Source organism: Pan troglodytes, chromosome 10 (assembly GCF_028858775.2).
Source record: "Pan troglodytes isolate AG18354 chromosome 10, NHGRI_mPanTro3-v2.0_pri, whole genome shotgun sequence".
Lineage (NCBI taxonomy): Eukaryota > Metazoa > Chordata > Mammalia > Primates > Hominidae > Pan > Pan troglodytes.
The window spans coordinates 63,542,433-63,548,432 of record NC_072408.2 but is presented as its reverse complement, the minus strand read 5'-3'; the positions used below and the strand labels follow the sequence as shown (position 1 = coordinate 63,548,432).

The window sequence follows — 6,000 nt, the reverse complement described above, 5'->3', positions numbered from 1 at the left end:
AACAAAGAATTGGACAAACACACAAAGCAAGACAGTGAAAGCAGAGATTTATTTTAAATGAAAGTACACTCCCCAGGGTTGGAGCCATCTCCAGCAAGTGGTTCACAGTATCGGTTACAGAATTTTCTGGGGTTTAAATACCCTCTAGAGGTTTCCCGTTGGTTCTATGCAAATAAAGTAGTGGCCAAGAACCAGTCTGATTGGATGCGGGAGGGGACCAATCAGAAGTACCTTCACGTTTCCTTTTTTTTTTTTTTGAGAGGGAGTTTTGCTCTTGTTGCCCAGGCTGGAGTGCAATGGTGACATCTTAGCTCACTGCAACATCCACCTCCCAGGTTCAAGCCATTCTCCTGCCTCAGCCTCCTGAGTAGCTGGGATTACAGGCATGCACCACCATGCCCAGCTAATTTTGCCTTTTTAGTAGAGACGGGGTTTCTCCATGTTGGTCAGGCTGGTCTCAAACTCCCAACCTCAGGTGATCCGCCAGCTTCAGCCTCCCAAAGTGTTGGGATTACAGGTGTGAGCCACCGCACCTGGCTGTACCTTCATTTTTCAACTGCCATGCAGAAAAAGGAGGGGTTGTAAAGGGAGTAGTCTCTGATATCTAGTCAGCAATCGGCCTTAGGTTCCCTGCCTCTAGACCCTATTTTCCTGCCTCAAATCTAGAGGCAGAAAAGTGGTGTTTTCATTCAAGAATGAGGGCTGAGCTGGGCACAGTGGCTTTTGCCTGTAGTCCCAGCTATGCAGGAGGCTGAGATGGAAGGTTTGCTGAGCCCAGGAGTTCAAGACCAGCCTGGGCAACACAGCAAGGCTCCATCTCTAAAAAGTAAAAGAACAATAAGGTCTGAATGGCATGACAATGAGGTTAAGTGAAGCTACTAAGATTAAGTCTTCAGTGGCTTTAGTTAACTTTGCAGCTGTAAGTACCCAAAGAGGGTAGGCAACTGCTACGGGGCCAAATGAGAAGATGTAACAAGAAACGGGTCTTTGATGTCCATCATGCTGTTAACACCTCTAAAATTTCTCCTGATTTTTTATACACAAATAGAAAGTAGAGTTTATAACAATTAGGGAATTCAAGGGTAGTGAGTTTATCTGGGACAAGAACTCAGGTGTGTCAACTAGTTTTGATTATAGAAAGGGGGAGCCAGTATAGACAAATTCAGAATCCAGTGTCTACAATATCATGAGTCCAAGAAATTCTCTAAATTATGTTCTGGTAATTGGCCAGGTAAAATCATAAAGAGCTTCCTTTCTCTGAAGGAAAAGAGATTTTCCCTTTTGCATGATGATGTCATGATCAAGATAATTCACTTTAGTCTGATAAAACTGGATTTATGGCCGGGCACAGTGGCTCACACCTGTAATCCCAGCACCTCGGGAGGTCGAGGTGGGTAGATCACGAGGTCAGGAGTTCAAGACCAGCCTGGCCAAGATGGTGAAACCCCATCTCTACTAAAAATACAAAAATTAGCCAGGCGCAGTCACAGGCGACTATAATCCCAGCTACTTGGGAGGCTGAGGCAGGAGAATCACTTGAGCCCGGGAAGCGGAGGTTGCAGTGAGCCAAGATCATGCCACTGCACTCCAGCCTGGGCGACAGAGTGAGAATCCATCTCAAAAACAAAACAAAACAAAACTGGATTTATCCTTTAAGAAGTTATGTCCCTAATTCTTCAAGATTTGGCCGGGCACCGTGGCTCACACCTGTAATCCCTGCACTTTAGGTGGCTGAGGCAGAAGGACAGCTTGAGCCCAGGAGTTTGAGACCAGATTGGGCAACATGGTGTAATCCTGTCTCTTAAAAATATATATAAAAAATAAAAATTCTTCAAGATCTTCTATCTGGAGAGCATAAGAGAAGATCCATTAATTATATAAGAGTTTCATCATCTCTGAATTCTGTAAGGAGATAAACTCATGGATAGAGATTACAGTATCCATCCTATAAATTCTTTTTTCTTTTTTTGAGATGGAGTCTTGCTCTGTCGCCCAGGCTGGAGTGCAGTGGCATGATCTTGGCTCACTGCAACCTCTGCCTCCTGGGTTCAAGCGATTCTTCTGCCTCAGCCTCCTGAGTAGCTGAGACTACAGGCATGTGCCACCACGCCCTGCTAATTTTTGTATTTTTAATAGAGATGGGGTTTCACCATATTGGCCAGGCTAGTCTTGAACTCCTGACCCCGTGATCCACCCATTTTGGCCTCCCAAAGTGCTGGGATTACAGGCGTGAGCCACTGCACCAGGCCTCCATCCTATAAATTCTTAAAATAATCCTAAATCCTTCAGTGAATTTTTCTCTTTATGTAGGAGGATTTAGAAGGTTCTTAACTAGATTATGCAAACCTGAAATTGACCAAGGTTTAAAACAATAAGCTTAGCTAAGTTGGTTATCATCATCACTTAGGTGTAAGGCATCACGAAGGGATACTGTCCAGTGAAAGGGGGGTGTTTAGGAAGGAGTAATGGAGGAAAGTGAAGAGGACCTAAGGAAGACACAGCAGGAAGGGAATGAGTCGAAGAAAGGTGTTACGGGAAGTCAGGGACCCCGAACAGAGGGACCTGCTGGAGCCATGGCAGAGGAACATAAATTGTGAAGATTTCATCTTAATATGGACATTTATCAGTTCTGAAATAATACTTTTATAATTTCTTATGCCTGTCTTTACTTTAATCTCTTAATCCTGTTATCTTCTTAAGCTGAGGATATACGTCACCTGAGGACCACTGTGACAATTGTGTTAACTGTAGAAATTGGTTGTAAAACGTGTTTGAACAATATGAAATCAGTGCACCTTGAAAAAGAACAGAATAATAGCGATTTTTATGGAACAAGGGAAGACAACCATAAGGTCTGACTGCCTGCAGGGTCGGGCAAAAAGAGTCATATTTTTCTTCTTGCAGAGGGCCTATAAACGGACATGCAAGTAGGAAACATATCGCTAAATTCTTTTCCTAACAAGGAATATTAATATTAATACCCTGGGAAAAGAATGCATCCCTGGGGGGAGGTCTATGAACGGCCACTCTGGGAATGTCTGTCTTGTGCAGTTGAGATAAGGACTGAGATAAGCCCTCCTCTCCTGCAGAATCCTTAGGCTTACTAGGGTTGGGAAAACTCAGCGCTAGTAAATTTGTGGTCAGACTGGTTCTTTGCTCTCAAACCCTGTTTTCTGTTGTTTAAGATGTTTCATCGCTCTCAGCTTTCACCTCAGAGGAGGCCAAGGTGCAACTTTCTTTAGTCATCCCAAATCCAGGTTCATCTGACACCAGTCGCCTCCACCATGCCACCGAAGTTCAACCCTAATGAGATCAAAGTCGTATACCTGAGGTGCACCGGAGGTGAAGTCAGTGCCACTTCTGCGCTGGCCCCCAAGATCGGCCCCCTGGTCTGTCTCCAAAAAACGTTGGTGATGACATTGCCAAGGCAACAGGTGACTGGAAGGGCCTGAGGATTACAGTGAAACTGACCATTCAGAACAGACAAGCCCAGATTGAGGTGGTGGCTTCTGCCTCTGCCCTGATCATCAAAGCCCTCAAGGAAGCACCAAGAGACAGAAATTAATAGAAAAACATTAAACACAGTAGGAATATAACTTTTGATGAGATCGTCAACATTGCTTGACAGATGCGGCACTGATCCTTAGCCAGAGAACTCTCTGGAACCATTAAAGAGATCCTGGGGACTGCCCAGTCTGTGGGCTGTAATGTTGATGGCCACTATCCTCATGACATCATAGATGACATCAACAGTGGTGCTGTGGAATGCCCAGCCAGTTAAGCACAAAGGAAAATATTTCAATAAAGAATCACTTGACAACTAGAAAAAAAAAAAGATGTTTATCAAGACAATATGTGCACCGCTGAACATAGACTCTTATCAGTGGTTCTACTTTTGCCCTTTGCCCTGTGATCTTTGTTGGACCCTAATCAGTGGTTCTGCTTTTGCCCTTTGCCCTGTTCCCTCAGAAGCATGTGATCTTTGTTAGACTCTTATCAGCGGTTCTGCTTTTTGCTCTTTGAAGCATGTGATCTTTGTATCTACTCTCTGTTCTTACACCCTCTCCCCTTTTGAAACCCTTAATAAAAACTTGCTGGTCTGAGACTCAGGCAGGCATCACAGTCCTACAGGGGTGATGTCACCCCTGGCAGCCCAGCTATAAAATTCCTCTCTTTGTACTGTCTCTCTTTATTTCTCAGCCAGCCAACACTTATGGAAAATAGAAAGAACCTACATTGAAATATTGGGGGTGGGCTCCCCCAATAGAAAGGCAGGAGGAAGTTGAGGGCCAGGGGTCTAGGATGTAAGTTAATCCCGGGTTAGGCAAGAGATGGAGAAGAGATTTAAATGTTGGCTTTTAGGTCCTCTATATTTTTATTGACCTTTTCTAATAAGTCCTTAATAGAAGCTATTTTAGAATTTTCCTTTGAGAGGACTCTTCCTGGTCATTTAAAAACGCTAATTATTGAATATCTGGGAACATTTAACCATTGATTGTAAGGTGCCAAAAACAGATTATCTTATTCACATCCAAAGTTCACCAGAACAGCCACTAAAGTTCTAGAATGTCCTTAGTAAGATTCTGCCATAGGATCCAATATTTAATTCTATTTACCGCACAACATTGAGCTCATATTCAAATAAAAAGAACAAGGAAGAAATAAATACACAGGCCCCAAAAATCTCTTGGAACTATGAGCCCAGGTCATCTGTGAGAACCTTGAGTAGTAAAAACAAATCATATCCAGAGGCTTATACCAAGGACAATAAAGGTAACAAAGGCTTAAGTGGGGCTGGGCATAGTGGCCCACACCTGTAATCCCAGCACTTTGGGAGGGCCGATCACCTGAGGCCAGGAGTTCAAGACCAGCCTGACCAATATGGTGAGACCCTGTCTCTACTAAAAATGCAACAATTAGCCAGGCGTGGTTGCCCGGACCTGTAGTCCCAGCTACTCAGGAGGCTGAGGCAGGAGAATGGCTTGAACCCGGGAGGTAGAGGCTGCAGTGAGCTGAGACTGTGCCAGTGCACTCCAGCCTGGGCAACAGAGTCAGACTCAGTCTCAAAAAAAAAAAAAAAAAAAGGCTTAAGTAGGCACAGTAGCTCACACCTGTAATCATGGCACTTTTAGAGGCTGAGGTGGGTGGATCACTTAAGCCCAGAAGTTCAAGAACAATCTGGGCAACATGGTAAAACCACATCTCTACAAAAAAATACAAAAATTAGCCAGGCGTGCTAGCACACACCTGTGGTCCCAGCTACCCTGGAGGGTGAGGTGGGAGGATCTCTTGGGCCTGGGAGGTTGAGGCGGCAGTGAGCCATAATTTTACCACTGCACTCCAGCCTGGCAACAGAGTGAGAACTTATCTCAATAAAAAAGAAAAAAAAAAGGCTGAGGTGATGATTCAAAGTTGTGAGACGGTTGGAAGCAGGGCTCATTCAGCTGAGCAGTCCCTGTGACTTGTAAAGGAGAAATAAAAACATCTTAGGACCCCCAAACTTGTTATGCAATGGGAAAGTTATGCCTAGAGACTGGGTCATGCAGCACTGCTATCCTTTTCCCAAATAAACAGCTATTACTTTACAACCTGGTGTCAAAGCATCACACATTACCCAGACCCTCACAGAAAGGCAGAAGGTCTGATACCATCTCCACATGATGGCCCTCATAAATTTTTCCCAACTAAACTCTTTGCTGGCCTCAAAACCTTTCAAGATGTACATCCTCCCATAAAATAAGAACCATGTCCATTTTAACTTTAGGTCTACCATCTAAGTCTAGCTCCTAAAACTAAAGTTTGCTAGAGTCACACTGATAATGTCAATTACAAGCTGATCTTCCCAGGAGCAGAACAAATCATTCCTCCACCTACCCTGAGATGTTTGCATAATTGATTCTTCCTCTACTCCCTTTTTCTCTGAATTCTGTATAATATAATCACCTTATCTGTATAAAATGTAGATTTACTGAGCTCTAATTAATTAATAGTTCCACAAAA

At 43.8% G+C, this 6,000-nt stretch overlaps 1 pseudogene; it reads left to right on the top strand.

The window, feature by feature from the left end:
- The first annotated feature begins 3,284 nt into the window (after positions 1–3,284).
- On the top strand, positions 3,285–3,828 carry LOC736119 (large ribosomal subunit protein uL11-like; annotated as a pseudogene).
- Positions 3,829–6,000: the final 2,172 nt, after the last annotated feature.